A 20,179-nucleotide genomic window follows, 5' to 3' on the forward strand; every position below is an offset into this window, starting at 1 on the left:
CAGTGCTAGACAATACATGTTGCTGGCAGAAATAGTAAAAAGCGCCGATGTCGCGTTCAGGCTAACAGTGCCACGTAATACACGCACACCGCTACAAAATCAGCGTAATTAAGCATAATATGGCAATAGATTTATTACACAATTTGTTTTAATAGGTGAAAGGTTTCAAGAAATCGTCGCAGCGCCTTGATTATCACAGCTGACAACGAGTCACACTAATTAACGGCTTTGGCTTGCTTTATCAAGTCGTCAAAAGCAGTCATCTCCGTGGTTTCAAAAAAAGTGAGGTTCAGGCTTGGTCGGAGATTGCTACGGTTAGACTCGTATGCTTTTTCAGTTCTATCTCGCATATACACGCTTCTTGCTCAAATAAACAGGGGCATCTGACTTTTCGTTTGTCTTGGCCTTTAGCGCGACTTTTAACAAGTTCTGAAACAGACAAAGCAAAAGTGATTGAATTAACTCAGCATTATAGGTTGTGCGAAATATTTACAAGGTTCGAGGTTCCCTAGAGTCGTTTTTTGTATTCAATTCCCCCTCCCCTCACCATCACTTCCTTTCCTCCAAATAAACAACGTAGATTATTGTATGAACCACCAGTAATAGAGCGTACTCGCAAAATGTCTCTTTGGAAAGGCCTTGTTTAAATGTTCGAGCAATAAACTGGTCTTCTTACTGTGCGTGAAACAGCCAGCACGAACGCAATATTGACATTTTTACGCAAGGGCCATGCAGAATTTAGTGTATAAGAACAAATTGAGGCCTCGTAAGTTGGTGCCCAATGGAAGCACTCTTTACGGAATTGCCTGTATAAAAATAACAAATTTTCAACCATAATAACCAAACAATATAACACCACTTTTTGGGGGGCTTCTAAATTTACTGGATTCACTCCGTTAGCGTTGATTGTGCAGCGGTATGCGTATATTACGCGACACTGTTACCGCAAACACGACATCGGCGCTTTTTGCTATTTTCCCCAGCAATGTATTTGCTCGCACTAAAATCTACCGCTTAGCTGGGATACTCGCATTAACAGTTTCCTAAACATCATTCACTTCAGAAAAAAAAAGTGGGAAGCACCGCCGATAGTTTGTTCGTGCTAACTGCGTGGCGTAGGACAGCGGAGTAGACTTTCCATTTTCCCGAGGAGGGGGGGGGGGGGGGGGGGGGGGGGGGGAGTGCTGCGCGTTAGCTTTTGAAGCGAATGAAAGCACGCTGGGATTCCATTTCTCATGCATTTTGTCACTAAAGGCAACGTGGGAGTTATTTTGTTTGTTTACATACCAGTGCTGGAAGCTCGTTACAGGGCGCGTAAGCAGCATGTTGGTCAGGATCATGGCCCGGGGGGGGGGGGGGGGGGGGAAAGGGGGCCTCTGCCCCCCGGATCTCACCAGGGGGGGCACGAGCCCCGATGCCCCCCGTAGTCTACGCCTATGGCGTAGGGTACCTTAAAGTTTTTCATAATGTTAAATACGATTCTGTGTCACGTTAAAAAAAAGTGTCTGCTTTTGCTTTAGTTTCTTTGAGACACCACAATTACTTCGAAGTGGCGGCCCGTGCTATGGTACCAATACAAGCAACGTTGAACCATAGCACGACACACTAGACTCGCCAAAAAGGGGGTTTAATATTGTCCTTTCCGCTCCATAGCCGTACTCGATGAAAAAATCAAAGTCGCAGCGCGAGCTCCCGCTAAATATATCGTGGCCTGCAAAAATAGTCTGCTAAAGTTCTTCAATAATTTGTGCTCGCTGGTAGAAAACAGAGACCTTCTACAAGATGCCCGCGCCTGGTACATCGTTTTCTTTTCCATCGATCCTAATTTGAGATAGGTTTGAGCCTGATAAGCCGTTTTTTTTTTCTTTTTTGAAGATGGAATGTTTTTTGGAGATGTAAGTCATCCTTACATATTCAAATCACCACATCTCGCGCATGTGTGTTGAGCTCCTTGATCAACCGAGAATATCTATGAAACGCTCCTTCAATAGGTGCGGGGATGCATCGTAACTCCCAAGAATGCGTTTACTTTGCCACGGGCTAAACCAAACTTCGACAGCTCAAATTCGGTGACTGCGAGGGCGCAGCCTTGCAGCTCCGTAAAACCTACCCCCGAGGGGCTAGGCCTGGCGAGAGCCAAAAAATAGGGCAGATTACGCGATACGAGCTGAAGATACCCGTAAGTCACGAGGTCGCTGCTACCGCACCCATCGCCCGTCGCTCAGAATGAGGATTTTCTCGGCTTATCCTCTCAGAAGAAGCCGGCGCAAAAGGGGACCTTTCCTCTCGCCTCGCCGTGCTACAATACAAGAAAGAAAGAGGGCGAGGTGGACTTTCCCCCAGGCGGAAGAATATTTCTGCTGGTCCCCCTTTAAGCGCAAAAATAATTGCCAGGCACTCTTTTTCGGCTGTTGAGTAGTTTCGCTCCGCTCCGGTTAACGTATGACTGGCGAAAGCTACGGGACGAAGAACGCTGTCATGTTCCTGCAGAAGGACTGCTTCCAATCCGTAATCGCTTGCGTGGGTCTGCAAGATGAACGGACGATTCAAGTCGGGCGAGTTTAAACACGCGTTTTCAGTCACAGCCCTTGAAAGACACGCGAATGCGGTTTGCTGCTCTTGCCCCCAGCACCATTTCGTTTTTTTACGGAGCAATCGGTTCAGAGGTTCAGTTATCTCAGCGCATTGCGGAATAAAATCTCTATAAAACGCAATCATCCCGAGATATCTCTGTAGGCGGCATCATGTTGTAGTGGAGGCTTCCGCGGGTCGATGAACTTAGGCTTGCGAAGAAACGCCCCCTCAATTGTGGGCAAACTCAGGAACGCAAAATTGACTATGTAAAACGTAAGAACGAACCCAGTTTGCTGCCATCCTCCCAGACGAGCAGCATATCACGTTGGGCGCCAGTGTGGGATTTCCCTTGCTGCTACCCGTCTCGGAGAGTGACACAGCACACCGGGTCAACAACACGTAAACATTTAATGATCGCTATCGCCTGCGCCGCGATCCCAACAGCCCCCGCGCATCCGCTGCGACGGCCTTTTATCAGCGGCGGAGCGCCGCTCGCGTGGCCAGTTGCCCTTGGCCCCCTCGTGGTCAAGATGACCACTTATGATTGTCGGAGGGGCAGCCTGGGTTAACCTCTTGGAATCGCCAGGTTGCCCACAAGTTGTACGTGGTGTGTTTCAAAGGGACCTGTATTTTTTCCGTGATCAAAGTTATTGGCAGTTTCTCGCACCGTAAATAGCACTTTCACTCTTGTTTGTCATCGCCGTAAGTATAATGACCACTTTGTATGTATTTATTTTGGTTCTTTATGTATTTTGGACAGGATAGAAAGAGATCGGGGTAAGCTATGTTTATGAGGATCGAGATTACAGACGTTGCTGCCTGCCGCTTATGGCTTAAGAAGTAACCCGAGTCTCGAGAAGGGCAGTTCAGACGCGGGGAATACGCGGATTCCCCCGCCGAGCGAGGTGCCGAGAACCAATTCCCGTGCGCGTCGGGAACTTCGGAGACGATGGAGGATTCCTGGAAACTTGGCGGTGCGCGGGGATGCACGTGGAACGAAAACTCGCGCTGCAGAACCCAGGATTCTGGGTTCAATCCATACCCCTGCCCGTGTCGAGCTGGATGAGCATCGCATCGGCGTTGGGTCTTGTATCACTCCTGCGTGGTGCACGTTAAAGACCCCAGGCTAGCAGTCGTACTGCACTGGCTAAATTCCTTAGCTACAGGTAACAATGTCGCCATGTTCTGGCGGACTAAACTCCTGCTGTATGAACAACTGACGACCAATTTGTTTGTCAAAATACGGTGTGGAGGGAGAAAGATGAGAAAGAAATTACAGAGTTGTTTGTCTGCGCCATTCATGTATATTTGTTTTCTTCTATCCTCTGTTTTAGCTTAAATTTTCTCAAATGCGTTTTTCTTGCATCTACGCGGCGCACCAAACCATCAAAATAATTATAAAAGCCTATAGGTAATGATAAATTGCGTTCCTGGTTGCAGATTGCCGTAAAAACACTATTGCTTCTAGGATTCACATGGTAGGATTCGTTTGTAGGATTCACGACGGGAACGAAGGTCTATTCACAGCTCCATCGCCTCAAGCCCGGTTCGCCACGCAGTTAATCGCACATCCACCTTACCACATCTTTCGAGGGGCGATAGTGTTGTTGAGAATAAACGTCGTCGATGCCAAACACATTGGCGTGTCTTAAATACCTACGCCGACGGTGAAACACGAACGAAAACGCTGCCATTTTGGACGCTTCTCCCTCATCTCGCTCCCTACTAGCCCAAACTCGCCTAGGTCGAAGCCGGCGAGTTTTTTCCATCCGCGGCGGCTTTTGCCACGTCACAATGACGTGACAGCATCTCTTCGCGAGTTCCGCATATGCCACTCTCCGACCGCCTCAAAACCTCCGTTGTGACGCCACCACCTAGGGAGTGACGGCGCGTGTCGTCAGGCGCGACGCCGACCAATTGCGGCGGGCGCCGAGTTCGGCGGAGAACTCGCCTTGATACCCCCGTGCCGGGCTTAGCTACCCCTTGTGTGTCACTGTGCTTCTCTACGTTATCTTTCAGCCAAGACGGAATCTGAGATTGCTATAATCCCATCTGCGGCAACAACAACAACTAGAACTTAACTGTCTCTTTATAAAGGACCCAAAAAGCTGGTTGGGATGGAAAAAATAAATAAATAAAGGGACTCGGTATTCCAGAGCGGTGAATATAAGAAGGAAGGTTATATTTACAGTTGCAAGAAAAAGAAGTTGGAAACAAAACGGCGTAGATATATATACAAAGTTCAGTTCGACGACTCCGCTTACGGCACGGTGTTGCACGTCGGCGCTGGCATGGAGTTAGTCCTGTCCCGGAAATGCTTGGCAGGCCAGCTTGGGACAGGCGGATGTTTCACAGCACTCTTGGGTAAAAGCCTCTCGGTCCTGGACTCGTCCGTCCGGGCTCTTCCTTGGCTACCGGGACCACCGCTGTCGAGCCGGGTTCCGTGTCGTGCCCGCCAATCTCTCACGTCTCATGAGCGGGTGTCATCTTCCTCTCATCACTGCGTCGTCTTCGTTTCTCCTTATATCCATTTCTTGCCCTTGCCTTGCAGTCCTCATCTTATAGTTATTCACATCTTCACCACGTCAACTGTGTCTTCTTTCTCGTCCTTCGCTCAGTCAAAATCACAGCTTTCACGTGCGTCGTTCTTATCATCCTTGGTTCCCCCACATCATCACAATTACGCCCCTCTCAAGGCAATTGTTTACCAAAATTTTAAAGCAAAATAAGTAAGGCTTCTGTAGATGAAAAAAAAAATGTACCCACAAACATGACATGGACGAAGCGTGTTTCATGCGTAGATAAACTATTACTCCCCAAAAACCCGTAAATGCTGCGGGCGGATAAAATACGACTAAAATAGTCAGCTCACACGTTCTGGCGGCCCTTCATGTACGTCACTTAAAAATCGTACTCGGCGAGTAATAAACACCATCTAAATACATGACTATTCAGATGCCTCGCAGAGTGAATGTATTCAAGCGGCTGGTGTTCGCTCGGAACAGTGAAGCGTTTGCCGAACAAGAAGATGCGAAATTTTCGCACTGCCCACACGAGGGCAAGGCATTCACGTTCAATGGTGAAATAGGCGACTTGTCGTGGCAACTTCCGGCTCGGACACGCAACGAAATGTAAGACCCCTTCGTGTTCTTGCCTTAGTACGGCGCAGACAGCTTTCCGACGTGTTTGTTCTTAAAATGAACTCCTTCGACAGATCTGGAGATTTGGTTTATCGAAGAGGAACTTCTTCAGTAGCTCGAACCCTCTCTCCCTTCCTTCCTCCCATATAACCTTCTTCAGCCGCAAAACTTCCTGGTTCTTCTCGGCCTGCATCCACCTGCCCTTAAGCTGCACGCCGTAGAACTTGGAACGCTCCTTCTTTTGGGCCTTGAGGTTGATGCCCGCAAAGTGCCCCCTGCCATAGATTTCTGCCGTGTGCTTGTCCTTTTAAATCGGGTTGTAGTGCGCGGCCGTGTTCTCCGACGCATACCAGTTGAAGACAAACTTTCTGTGGTTGCAACGCCGCACCTGCCTCTTCTTCCTGAGGATCCCCAGGTAGTGCGCCTTAATGGCCTCGAACTCCTTCTCCTTCTCGTTGTGGTCCCGTAATTTGTCCCTGTCGTCGTTATCCTTATCGTCCGGGAAGCGTTCCCTCTCCCGCTCCCGCTCCTCCCAGATCGGCCGCCTGTACAGCATCCGGGCCGGAATGTCATCTGCGCTGCGCTTAGCATGCTCGAAGAACTGCTGCCGCTTCTTCCTCTTCTCGTTCTCGTCTTTCGACCTCTCTTGGCTTCCTTGTCCTTGAGGGACAGTCTTTGTTCTTACGCCTCTCCTTTGCCGTGCCCCTTATCTCAGTTCTTCTTTTCTTTGTTGCTAGGCCGGGACCGGTTCTTTTTTTTATTATTATTAAGCGTTTCCTGTGCTCTTTGCTCCGAGGCTAGTGGCGCTTCTCGCGTTTCGGACCGTGATCCAACAATTTTTTGGGCTTCGCCAAGTTCACTACGAACCTGGTCTGCACGCGGTTGTCGTCGTCCGTAGCCATTCGGTCTGGTCTGCCTCTCACCAACCTCCAGACATTCAGCCGTGCAACATGGCGCCGAACTTTTTCTTGGATACGATCGGTGGTTTCCTTTGTTCCCTGGTGGCGCGACATGATTCCTTCGCGTGTCAATTTCGGTACTATTGTTCAGAAATCTATTGGAAAAAACAGTTTTTCCCAATGCTTGTGTACCGGCGTCTTCTACCTCCTGTAGAGGATTTCGTTATGCAAGACGTATTGAGACTCTTGTGATTTTCCCGAAATGCATGTTCTGCCGACGGCACAAAAGCATTTCTTCAGTGATTGGTCATTAGACTGAGACAGTTTCTACTTGTGGTCAATTCCCGTGGGCTCGAGCCTCATAACTGGTAGCTTGGAGTGTTTCATCTTGCCGGCTACCATCTCCAGCGCTCCTGCAGAATTAATCTCGGGCTCCAAGACTTCACAGCCGTCTATTATTTTCTCATTAAATACGAGTCCTTCGGCAGTCTCACTTTCTTTGGACATCTGTCTCTCTTCCTTCAGTTAAGCGACCCCCTAAGTCTTCCCTCGTCATTTCACTCTTCATCGGGATTATCGATTCCTCTCACCCCATGAGCATTTCATAACACCAAATCGTACAGCGGGTTATTTCTGAACTTGGCTGTTAGACTGCCCGTAAAATAGGAAGTTCTCACCTCTATCTCTGCCTCTGTCAGATACGTGACAGTCCTATCAAGAATGAAAACCGGACCAAAGATACCAGTTGACTTATAATCTAGAACCAGATCCCTTTTTACAACAGTGTTGCAGCCACAGTATCTCAGTACGGTGACCGGTCCACTACCCACTTCTTCTCTCACCTCTGGCCTATTGTCTACGAGAAGCTGTGGAGCCTTTCCGAGTGCCGCATTTACTATCGGTATTTGTTCTCCGTTTCTCAGTACGATGTATGTCTCTTCTGGATTTTCACTGTCAGCGATTGTCAACATACAGGATGCCTGAGGAGTCTTGCTACGTTTATCTTCTGGCTTCCATTTACTCATATCTGATTTGTTTCATGGCTTGCCGCACCTCCAGCACGCAGATACGTGTTGAGCATTAAAACTGGTCCAGCATTCTGCGGCTCTATGTCGACTTGTTGCGGAGAGAGCATCGACTCACTCGAAACCTTGGTGCGAACCTTCGGCCTACTACCCTCTTTATTACGACCTCCGCTCTTATGAATTAGGTCCTCTTCTCTCGAGTTAGTCAAGCTAGTTTTGCCCTGTTCTTCCAAAAAGTGGTCCGCAGTTAACGCCAAACTCACGAGGGTCTTGCAGTCTCTTTCCCTCCGAAATATAGGCAGCCTTGTGCTACATCTTTACAGCGGAGCTGTTAAGGCCTAGTTTCTCCAGGATCGTGTCCCCCGCAAAGAAATGAAGACACCGAGCTCTGGACGCCTACCGCCATCTATGAGCGACGGCGGCAAGCCACGTATCTGGTTGTCGCCGTCGCTCATAGATGGCGGCAGCCTTTCCACTCTGGCTGACCGACTTGCGGCCAGCCCTTACTTTCCATTGTACAGCTCCGCTGGTCTGCCTTCTTCTCCAGGGTGGAAAGGCTGAAACTTATTTTTAAGAACTGCTCTGCGATCATGCGATCTCTGAGCCCTTCGAATATCTTATTAGTATCACCCGTTTTAAGCCATCAGTCAAAAGAGCCGAGGACCCAACCTGCAAATTGTCTACCGGCCTCTGCCTCTTCTGGCTTGCCCTGCCAAATGTTTCCCGGTAACCTTCTGCTGTGTAGCGGAACCGCTGAAGCAGGTCAAGCTTTACTTTTGAATAATCCAAAGCTCTTCAGGTGTCAACCTGCCAACGACAGTTAAGGCCTGTCCGGTGAGACACAAGCTTAAAGACACCGCCCACTTCTTTGGGGCCAGTCCTGACTGGTCGCCACTCGTTCGAAACGACGGATGTAAGCATCTAGGTCGTGCCTTTTGTCAATTAACGGTGGGATTAATTTATGAGGGCTACAATAACTTGTTTGCCTCCTTGTTTTTTCTCCACTGCCACTATCCTGCAGATTTTCATCTCGACCTGAACTGTTGTTTCCTAGCAACTGAAGACGCAGCTACTGCACTACCTTTTCTCGTTGGAATCTAGGAGCTTCTTTGTCAGCCATCTCTTGCGCACCCTTAGCTGCCTCTCTTGCATCTTCTCTCATTGTGATCCGTTCTTTCTGTCTGACTATTTCGTTTCCGACCCACTCGCGGAGTTCTATTCTCGCATACTCAAGCTCTAAGATGTTAAAAAGAAAGATTCCTGTCGAGGACGCCAGATTGGGACGGAAAAAAATAAATAAAGGTACTCTCTAAGGCATGACGGCCAAGTCTTGGAAAGGGACTGAAAAAGTATATTTACATCAAAGACACAGGTTAAGTAGTAGGGCTAAGAGCGAGTTGGTGGTGGCTGGTTTGACTGGCTGGAGGCTCGACAAGCTCACGACAGCACCAGACAGGAACGCAAGAGCCGTCCGGGCCGGGCACGAGGGCGGCTTCTTTATCTTCCGTCACCAGGCACGCTCATTTGGGGCTCGCCAAAGGTAATTGAAAGAAGAAAAGGGGACGGAGGATACCACGCCTTCACATCCCACCGTAGCCTGAAAAGACCAAGTCTCTTGGTTTAGAGCAAAAGCAACGAACGGCTTGCGTACGGCAAAGTAAAACGAAAAGAACGCAGAAGGCAATGGCTATCAACTAATATTTAAAAAAAACGCAGAAGTTTACCACTAAAAGGACAAGGCTATAGCTAACATCAAAAATATGCAAAATAAAGTCTAACATTCAAACGTAGTCACTTTCACAGCTAACCTCAAATAGAGGTAAATGGTTGACCCTGGAATGGAAAGGGTTCAAAAGTACGCAAAAGAAAAGGAAAGAGACGAACACACTCACTCCCCGCCGTATCTTTAAAGCCGAGTCCCTTATTTTGCGTGAAGCCAAATTCACAGTTACTAGAACAAGAATAAGAACGGCCGGGCAAATTATCAGTCCAACGTATAGTCACAAAAATAGTGAGGTCTTCGCCGAATACGTTGCAAGCGCTGACGACCCTGTGGCAGCTGAGAAGGCGGTTCACTTCTTTTTGCTGTTTCATCGGCTTAACGCTGCTGTTCTTCGGGGCTTAATTTCTCTCCTTGGCTTGCTACTTGTGTGGCGGGGCTGGACGGCTCTACTTCGCAGTTGGGCGACTGAATCTCTACTGAGTTAGTCGGGAGAATGTAGAGTTTAATCTGGGACACATGTACTGTCCTGGGTTGGTTAAGAATACGAGATCCCAAACCAGACATGCGGAAGGCTTGAAGGTGGTAGGAGTCAACTGCTCTACAAGGAGGTAAACTCCATTGTACCGGAGAGCGAGCTTGCCATGGGGGGACAGACACTTGACGCTTCACCCATACAAAGTCGCCAACTGTAAAATCATGTGGACTGTGGCTACGGTCGTAGAGTCCTTTACGCAAGGACTGTGCTGTCTCGGTCTTGGCTGCTGCTTCAGACCGTTGATAAGTCATGTCGAGAATACGCTCAACGAGACTCAACTGCTGAATATGGCGGTGTAGTTGTAGTGGAAGCTTAGCTACGTAGCCGAACAACAGCTGAAAAGGTGAGAAGCCTGTGCTCGAATTAACTGAAGTGTTAACGGCAAAGGCAGCTTCGTGTAGCTTGGTGGGTCATGCCAAGGGTTCCGATGCACTTAGCTTGCGCAGCACTGTGAGGAGTGTTCCGTTGCTCCGCTCTACAAGCCAATTACCTTCAGGCCGGTAGGCTGAGGAGTAGTGGAGCTCTATGCTGTGTAGGCGCATGAAGCGCTTAAACTCCGCTGATTCAAAGGCTAAGCCGTGATCAGAGATACGGTGATCCGGAGTTCCATATATATGAAAAATTCGATGCAAGTGTTGGATGACGTCACGTGCAGATGTCGACGATATTGCTGCAGGTGCAAGAAAACGAGTTGCGAAGACTACAACATTGAGGATGTATCGGGCATCATCACTGGGCGGCATGGTCACATGATCCATGGCAACGCTTGAGAAAGGGATGTTCGATGTGGGCATCCTACCGAGAAGGCCAACGTTGCGGGATGTGAGACGATTATAATCTTGACAGGTTTTGCAAGGTGACACATATCTTTGAACTGACTGCTCCATGTGCGGCCACCAATAGCGATCTTGCACTTTTTGAACTGTTCGCTGTATGCCAAAATGTCCTGCAGAGTCATGTAGAGCCTGAAGAACTGCTGGATGCAAGACCGATGGAGTGACAACAGCATACGTGCCTGAAGGAGACCGACGGTACAAGATGTCCACAAAGGTGAACTCCGTTGGTCCATCTACATTGGATAAGCTCTGCAGAATGGCGCAGCATTCAGTGTCTTCGTTTTGCAGGGCAGATAGGAACTGAAGGGGCTGTATGGCAGCACATGACAAGTGGGACAAGTGGTCGGCTGCCACATTTTGACGACCTGGGCGATGCTGTAAAAAAAAGTCGAACTCGACCAAGTCCATAAGGGTACACGTAAATCGGCGAGAGTGCTTCGCTCTCTTTGTCAAGCATGCCCCAGTCCAGTTGTAATGTAAACTTTATTGGCTCAGGAGAACCGTGGAACCCCGGAAAGGCGACAGCCCGTACCATGGAGGCCCGCGGTGCCACGTCTAGTGATGATGATTATGAGATGATATATACAAGGGGGGGGGGGGGGGACGACGCGGTCTTCTCAACATCGCAAGCACCGTTGCTTAAAGGTTCGGGGTTTGCCAAGACACTTCTACCAGCTGTAAGAAGCGCTTGGGCAAAGGGTGCTGTCCGGAGGCTTCACCGTGCTGCTGGGAAAGCCTTGGCGGTTCGATGGTGTTCAGGACGACGTGCTCTTCTGATTCGCCGCACGAATCAGAAGTTGTCTCCGATGAGAGTGAACGTCTTACAAACCAGGTAATGACGAAACTTGGTGGTGATTTCCCTATGCACCTCTAGGTATTCCCAGACAATGCTATGGAGCTTTCGCTCATCTGGAGTGAGGGCACGGCTGGCGTAGGCGATAACAACTTCAGTGTTATCTTGTACTTGTGAAAGCACCGAACCTAATGCTGTGCCAGAGGCGTCCGTTGTCACTGTTGTGGGAGCATTTGGGGCAAAGTGAGCAATGAGGGGAGGCTGGGTAAGAGCTGTGCGGATCGTCTGGAAGGCTTGCTCAAACTCTGGAGTCCATAAAAACTTTGGGGTCTCAATGAGGGCTTGTAGGGGGGTCACAACTTTGGAAAAATTCTTAATGAAGCGCCGATAGAAGCTAGCTGTTTGTACCCATGAGAGTACATGCTTCTGATTGTGACGAGTTTGAATGCAGCACACGGCTGCTGCTTTGTCGGCGCCTGGCCGCTGGCCTTCGGTGGATATAACAAATCCGAGAAACTTAATATGTGGAACGCCATAACGACACTTGTCTAACGAGGCCTTAAGTCCGTTGTCAGAAGCAATTTGAGGGCTTCACGAAGAAGTTGCGCAAACGTGTTGAACGACTGAGCATAGACAAGAATACCATCAAGATATACACGAATACCAGACTTGTCGTGATGGGGCTTCAGATCTTGCAAGACTGTCTGCATGATACTGCCGCGCGCGCAGCTGGCGAAGTAGGCAGCGCGCGCGTGGCCTAACGGTTATCGCGCTTGCTTTCCACGCTGAAAGCCAGGGTTCGATTCCTGGCCGCGGAGGCGCATTTTTGTTGACACTGTAATGTGATCTTCTGGTGATCTCGAGAACCGTCTTGCTGATTCGAGATTAGAATGTTCCACGGGCCGGACCTTCTACGCCAAACGATCCAGAAAGCCATGAGGGTACATAGGGGATTACGCAAGGCGAGCGGGGTCAGTCTCGTCCCAGCGTTCGACTCGGCTGCCACGCCGACTTCGACGCCCGCGACGCTCTATTATTATCTTTTGTACTCTTTTATTTATGGCACAAGTTCGCCACATTAAACGTTTATTCCTTCCTGTTTATTTCCTTTTTTGTTTTGGTCACCACCCGTGACATTTTGGTGGAGGTGCGGGGTACCGCATGCCAGTGCAGCGTTCACCTCCCAGGGCCCGCAGTGCAAGTCCGATTCCCGGCTTGGTGAGAAGACCACTCAGCGCGGAACCTGAAACTCGGAACAGCCGCCGCACCAAGGGAGAGGATCCGGAGTACGGTTTGCTGCTGGACAAGCCCAAGCCGAAGAAGACGCCAATGGCCAACCAGTCGCAGACCCCCGCCGCTCCTGCCGTCGTCTACCTACCCGTCGCTCCTCGGACACCGGCTCCCTTCCACGGCGAAAGCCACGAAGACATCGACGACTGGGTACAACAGTACGAACGAGTGGCGCGCTATAATGGGTGGACACCGGAACAGTGCCTCCAGAATGTTTACTTTGCCTTGGAAGCAACCGCGCGGAACTGGTTCGAGAACCATGAAGCATCAATGACCACCTGGGAGCAATGCAAGGCTGAGTTGGGAAGAACATTTACCAACCAACACCGAAGAGAACGCGCCGAAGACCTCCTTCAAGCGAGGGTTCAGGGCCCTAATGAGAGCGTTGTTAGCTTTGTCGAAGATGTTCTTCGACTGAGCAGCCACGCGGATCCTGACGCCCCAGAAGAAAAGAAGCTGAAGATCCTAATGCGCGGCGTGAAAGAAAACATCTTCGGGGGCCTCGTGCGGAGCCCGCCTACCACTGTCCAAGGTTTCATCACTGAGGCCACCAAGATCGAACGTGCCCTTCACGCACGGGCCTCGCACTACCGAGACTTCCCGGCTTCGCTGCCCTCTCGACGTCCAGCTGCAGCATCCCGGACATCCGCGACATCATCCGAGACGTCGTGCGGGAGGAAATCAGGAAGCTGCTACCTGCTGCCACAAGCCCGGCTACGCCCTCAGTCGCCGAGATTGTCCGGGGCGAAATTCATCAGGCGCTGCAGCCAGAAGTTCTCGTCGGCGCCACTCCCGAACCACCCACGCTGAGTTACGCCGCAGTTACCCGACGACCATCGCCCGCAGCTCACCAGTATACTTCGCCACGTCGACGTGAGCCTCCAGTTGCGGAGTATTCCCGATGCCCAGAAGATCGGGCTCATATCCACCCAGAACAAGCTGCGCCGCGAAAGACCGACGTGTGGAGGACGGCTGATCGACGCCCGCTCTGCTACCACTGCGGGGAAGCCGACCACATCTACCGTAGCTGCCCCTAGCGTCGACTTGGGCTGCGCGGTTTCCACCCGAACGACCCACGCCCGAGGTACGGCGAACGCCCTCGCGACATCGAGGAGTACATCCGACGCTCGCCCTCCCCAGTGCATACTTGGGTAGTAATTCAATTACAGTAATTGAATTACTGTAATTTAATTACTTTTCCTGGTAATTTGTAATTGCAACAATTACTTTTGGCTAAAAGGAATTGTAATTGTAATTTAATTACTTTCTAGCGTTAGCAATTGCTAAATTTCAGGCACAATTACAATTACTTTTGCAAGATTTTGCGGAGGCGGCGTTTTTCCCCCCTGGCCACGGAACGACAGCACAGCCAAAGCGACAGGGGAGAGAGTGTCTCCCAACCTGCTCAAAAAAGGGAAAAGAGGGACGGGAAAAAGAGGCTGGGATAGAACGAAATGAAGGATTTTGTAGACTGTAAAACGATTTAATGAAGGATTTGAGAAATAATTTGATAAATGAGGGCTACATTCGCGTCCGTTTTCGTTCCTGTCGTAGTTGAATCTGACTCTTCGTCTCGTTCGCTTCCTGTTTCTCCTGTTTCTAGGGGTCTTTCTTATTTCTCATTCCCACACGGGGGCATGGGGGGTCGAAGTCGAGCTGGTTGGCTCCGATCACATCATCGCGTCGAGGCGGGGAGGTTCGAGGTTCTCCTTACGCGTCTTCGCCGCTAGCATATTCGCTTACATATTTCAGTCAAGGGTGGGGACTTTTTTGTTCATGAAATTATTCTCTTTTCTTTATGAGTTTTTCACGCCCTTCTCCTCTATCTCGTATGTTGGTACCACTAACAGTAAGTCGTGCTACTTTTTAACATCGAGGCGAAGAAGCAAAGAAGCAGCAGGTCTCATTAACACGACTCACCCTGCAAGCCTTACTTCCAACTGTTGTTGCTACACTGCTCTTGCTTCTCCCAATCCTCGTCTACCTTTTTGTATAAATCTTCATTATTTAGTGTTCGCTCTACCTAACCCTTTCAACCGTTTGTAAGCCTGATTGGATGGGATTCCAAAACTTACAAACCGCGGCCTTAGACTGTAGGGTGCTTGTTTTTACATTTGTTGTTCGTTGAAGGCTTCTTTTTTATATATAGAGGGCTTGGCTTGGCACTTTGTTTTTACACCTCTATCGTGACCCTCCACGCGTTGTCCTCTCGTCCTGGCCGGTGTAACCGTCCCGAGGCGCGCACTGCTGCTTTGCATTGAGAACCTGCAACAGTCTTATCTAAAATGGAAAAGGAAAGGCTGCCGGGGCATTGTTACAAAAATTCTTTAAACAGATTAGCAGCAATGTAAAAAATATAATCGTGAGGTGCAAACTCTCCGCACCGTCTCTGAAAGCAAATTCAACAAACCGAAAGGCGACCTCCAATTTGCGGAAACATTTGTAGGTAGGCAACTTTTTTGTCACTTTCAATAATACTTAGTTACAAAAAAAATAAAAAATAATAATGGCTCGTCTATATCTTCCAGCTGAAACACGCTCAAGTAACTCATGAAATCGAGGCGTCTAAGAGGCCGCAGTTTTGGAATAATTCGTGGATTCTAATTTTCGCGACGCGGTGGGGTCGCAATATAGATTCCAATGTGTTTACATTTTACCGGAATTGCTCGCGGGACTTATTTTTCGCGAATTGTAGGAGATTCGCGAAATTCGCGAATTGTAGGCGATTCGCGAAATTCGCGAAAATAAAGTCGTTTACAGTGTATCATAATTTTTCGAGGTTGTTCTTGCCATGCTAAATTCAAATCGGTCTTTTTTTATGAGACGCATAACATCGATACAATCATTGCTATCCTAATGATTGGCTACATGACGATCCTAAATTTATTATCTACCTCAGGAGCTTTTTGGGTTTTACCGTGCACTGAATTAACCCAGAATCCCTGACAATAGAGTTGCTGCTATTGCGATACTAGTTTTGTGGAAGCGACCACAGTTCGCGTGCTACGGTTACCCACATCCGGCATGTTACAAGTCCACAGAGAGGGAGAGGCAGCGAATCATCGTGGCTGAAATGTTTTCGTAAGTTGTCGTATATTTAAATGTTTGACGTCGTTTACAAGTGTCTCTTATTAGCCATTTTTACGTGAGTTTTATGATACGAGTACTGTCGCATATTTGTTTCCTTGATTATTTTTAAGTTTATTTTTTATTGGTTTGACTTGGATACCATTTGCATAAGCTCTGAGATTCAACTAGCACCTGTGGATTTTGTCGCCATTTATTTTTCTATTTTTTGAGAATATAAGAACGGAGGAGTTCATTACTCCAAACTATTAAGTTCTATAATTCATTTAACAAATTTCATAAAAGGAAAGTAGAATGCATGACATTTATACAGCGGCCATATAACTCGTTTACAGTTATATGACCCAAGGTGGGTAAATCTCAGAAATAAGTAATTGTAAAGTAATTGCATTACTTTTAAAAAGTAATTTGTAATTGCAATGAACTACTTTTGCGTAGTAGTAATTGTAATTGTAGTTAAACTACTTTGGAAGCTAAGTAATTGTAATTGTAATTAAATTACATTTTGAAAGTAATTTACCCACGTATGCCCCAGTGTCGTCTCTCCGCCGTGAAGCCCGCTCCCCATCGCCACGACGTTCAGCGTCCCCAGTGTCACGACCCCGCCGAGAAAGATGTCTCCCCTGCGTCGCCGGGAAAACTAAGTGCGGCAACGACCGTAGTAAAGAGCCTCCAAGAACGACGGAGCGCTCCCGCTCTCTCGACGCTACGGATCACAACGACGTCCCTGAATCGGTGCACAACAACCTAAACGTTATAGTCGACGGCCACGACGCATCGGCACTTGTGGACACCGGAGCAGACTACTCAGTCTTGAGTGGGAGGCTTTCTCGCCGCCTGAGAAAAGTCATGACGCCGTCGGATGGACCCGAAATACGAACCGCCGGAGGACATCTAATCACGTCAGTCGGGAGATGCACTGCTCGCGTCAAGATCCACGGTGAAACGTGCCCTGTGAAGTTCGTCGTTCTGCAAGACTGTTCGAGGAACGTTATCCTCGGAATGGACTTTCTCTGCGAGTATGGCGCCGTCATCGACCTCGGGGCAAACCAGTTGACGCTGCGGAAACCTGTTTTACCGCCGGTGGAGACCAACACGACGTCAACCGCGATCCGAGTTATCGCCGACCATGTGAACCTACAGCCGCGGTCGAGTGTTTTCGTCACCGTTATAACCGACGCAGCCATGCACGGTGAAGCTCTTCTGGAAGGCAGCGTCCAACTGCTCTTCGAAAAAGGAATTGGTGTCGCAAGAGGCGTAACGGATCTCCAAGAAAGACGTTCAACTGTTCTTGTGACGAACTTTCGAAAGGAGCCGCCGCACCTAACGAAAGGCACCACCGTGGGCCACGTCGAGGAGCTTCAGACGCCAGCAGTGGTCACCGCAATCTCCGAGGAAACCTCGTCGCCACAGCAGAAAAGCACGACGCCGCCGCCGCTCGACATCGACCCCGAGCTCCCAGCTACGAAGCGCCGGCAACTGGTTGATCTCCTTGCCGAATACAGTGACTGTTTCGCCACGACATCGAAGATTCGCCAAACACCAATGGCGAAACATCGCATTGTTACCGACGACGACGCACTTCTTGTCCACCAGGCGCCGTGTCGAGTCTCCTTAAAGGAAAGGAAAGTGATTCAAGATCAAGTCCAGGAGATGCTTAACGACGACATCATTCAACCCTCAAGAAGCCCATGGGCGTCCCCAGTCGTCCTTGTAAAGAAGAAGGACGGAACCCTGCGGTTCTGCGTGGACTATCGTCGACTGAACGCGGTGACGAAGAAGGACGTCTATCCGCTTCCCCGCATCGACGATACGTTAGACCGACTGCGCCACTCCCGATATTTTTCGTCGATGGACCTGAAGAGTGGTTACTGGCAGATTGAAGTCGACGAACGTGACAGGGAGAAAACTGTCTTCGTCACTCCCGACGGACTGTACGAATTAATTGTGATGCCGTTCGGACTTTGTACAGCACCAGCCTCCTTCCAGCGCGTCATGGACACCGTACTGGAAAGTCTGAAATGGCAGAGCTGCCTCGTCTACCTGGACGATGTTGTGGTATTCTCACGAGATTTCGACGAAAAACCTCAGACGACTTCGAGCCGTGCTTCAAGCCATCAAGACCGCCGGCCACTCAAGCCAACAAAGTGTCGGTTCGCCTATGGGGAACTAAAGTTCCTTGGCCACGTCGTGAACAACAAAGGTGTTTTACCTGACCCCGAGAAGACCCGCGCCGTAGCTGCATTTACTCCGCCGGCTGACAAGAAGGCCGTGAGAAGATTTCTCGGACTCTGTGCCTACTAGAGGCGCTTTGTTCGAGACTTCGCCAAGCTATCCGCACCGCTGACACACCTCACGAAGGACGCCGTAAAGTTCGAGTGGAAAGAAGAACACCAGAGGTCATTCGACGAGCTCAAACGAAGACTCCAGACGCCCCCGATTCTTGGCCATTTCGACCAGTTTGCTGAAACCGAGATCCACACCGACGCCAGTAACACCGGACTGGGTGCGGTACTAGTCCAAGTGCAGGACGGAGCAGAGCAAGTTATCGCATACGCAAGTTGGACGCTGTCTAACGCGGAGAGGAACTATTCAACGACTGAAAAGGAGTGCCTCGCTGTTGTATGGGCAATAACTAAGTTTCGCCCATATTTGTATGGAAGTTCTTTTCGCGTGGTCACAGACCACCATTCGCTCTGCTGGCTGGCGAATCTGAAGGACCCCTCTGGACGTCTCGCTCGGTGGAGCCTACGACTGCAGGAGTTCGACATGACCGTGGTGTACAAGTCCGGCCGGAAGCATAATGACGCCGACTGCCTGTCAAGGGCCCCAGTCGAGGCCGGTCCTACCTGCACCAAAGAGGACGACGATGAATGTTTCCTCGGCGCTCTGGATGTCAGCGACATGGCAGCACTCCAACGAGGCGACCATGAGCTGCGAGCACCCATCGAGCACCTAGAAGGACAAGGAAGCGCCGTTCCCCGCGGTTTTGTACGAACACTGCCAACCTTCTCCATCCCACGAGGCGTGCTGTACAAGGAGAACTTCAGCGACAACGATACAGCGTGGCTGTTGGTGATCCCTTCCAGTCATCGAGAAGAAATTTTTCAAGCCTGCCACAACGACCCGACGGCGGAACACCTTGGTTACAGCAGGACTCTTGCAAGGATACGCGAAAAGTACTACTGGCCCAAGCTTGCAAAGACAGTACACCACTACACCCGATCTTGCCACGAGTGTCAACGACGGAAGAAGCCACCGACGAGACCGGCAGGACTTCTTCAGCCTATTGCGCCGCCATCTGCCCCATTCCAGCAAATCGGTATGGATTTACTCGGACCTTTCCACCATCGACGCAAGGAAACCGATGGATAATCGTCGCAACCGATTCTCACGCGGTACGCCGAGACAAAAGCGCTTCCATCAGGAACGGCTGTTGAAGTCGCCAAGTTTTTCATCGAGTCCATCGTCCTCCGGCACGGCGCTCCCGAAGTCCTGATCTCAGACCGTGGATCATCATTCATAGCCCAGCTGCCGCAAGAAGTCCTTCGTCTCAGAAACACCAGCCATCATCGCACCACGGTGTACCACCCCCAGACCAACGGGCTGACGGAGAGACTCAACAAAGCCATCGCCGACATGATCTCCATGTACGTCGACGTGGAGCACAAGACATGGGACGAGGTGTTGCCGTACGTCACATTTGCCTACAACACGGGGCCGTACAAGAGACCACCGGAGTGACACCCTTTCAACTGGTGCATGGTCGCGAGGTAACGACAATGCTGGACGCTATGTTACCCCACGAACCGGCTGTCAACGCAAGCGACGACGCCCAGGTGGTTGCCCAAAGGGCAGAAGAAGTACGTCAGCTCGCCAGACTCCGTATTAAAGCTCAACAACGCGTCGACTCTGGCCGCTACAACCTTCGTCGTCGGGACGCCCACTTCCAGCCCGGAGACAGGGTGTGGGTGTGGACACCGATTCGCCGCCGCGGTCTCAGCGAGAAACTCCTGAAACGTTACTTCGGCCCCTACAAAGTGCTTCGTCGACTCGGGGATCTTAACTACGACGTGATGCCCGACGGAACACGGATTTCGTCACGCCGCACTCCACGACCGGAAGTCGTCCACGTCGTGCGACTGAAGCCGTACTACGCTCGATAGGACTGTGGACCTTGTGTGTTCCAAATGACTCTTTAGTTTACCGTTATTTTTATTTGTTTTGTTCTTGAGTTGCATCGGGACGATGCACTTTTTGAAGGGGGGAGTAATGCC

This window comes from Ixodes scapularis, unplaced genomic scaffold (assembly GCF_016920785.2).
Source record: "Ixodes scapularis isolate PalLabHiFi unplaced genomic scaffold, ASM1692078v2 PGA_scaffold4__175_contigs__length_147842914, whole genome shotgun sequence".
NCBI classification, from domain to species: Eukaryota; Metazoa; Arthropoda; class Arachnida; order Ixodida; family Ixodidae; genus Ixodes; species Ixodes scapularis.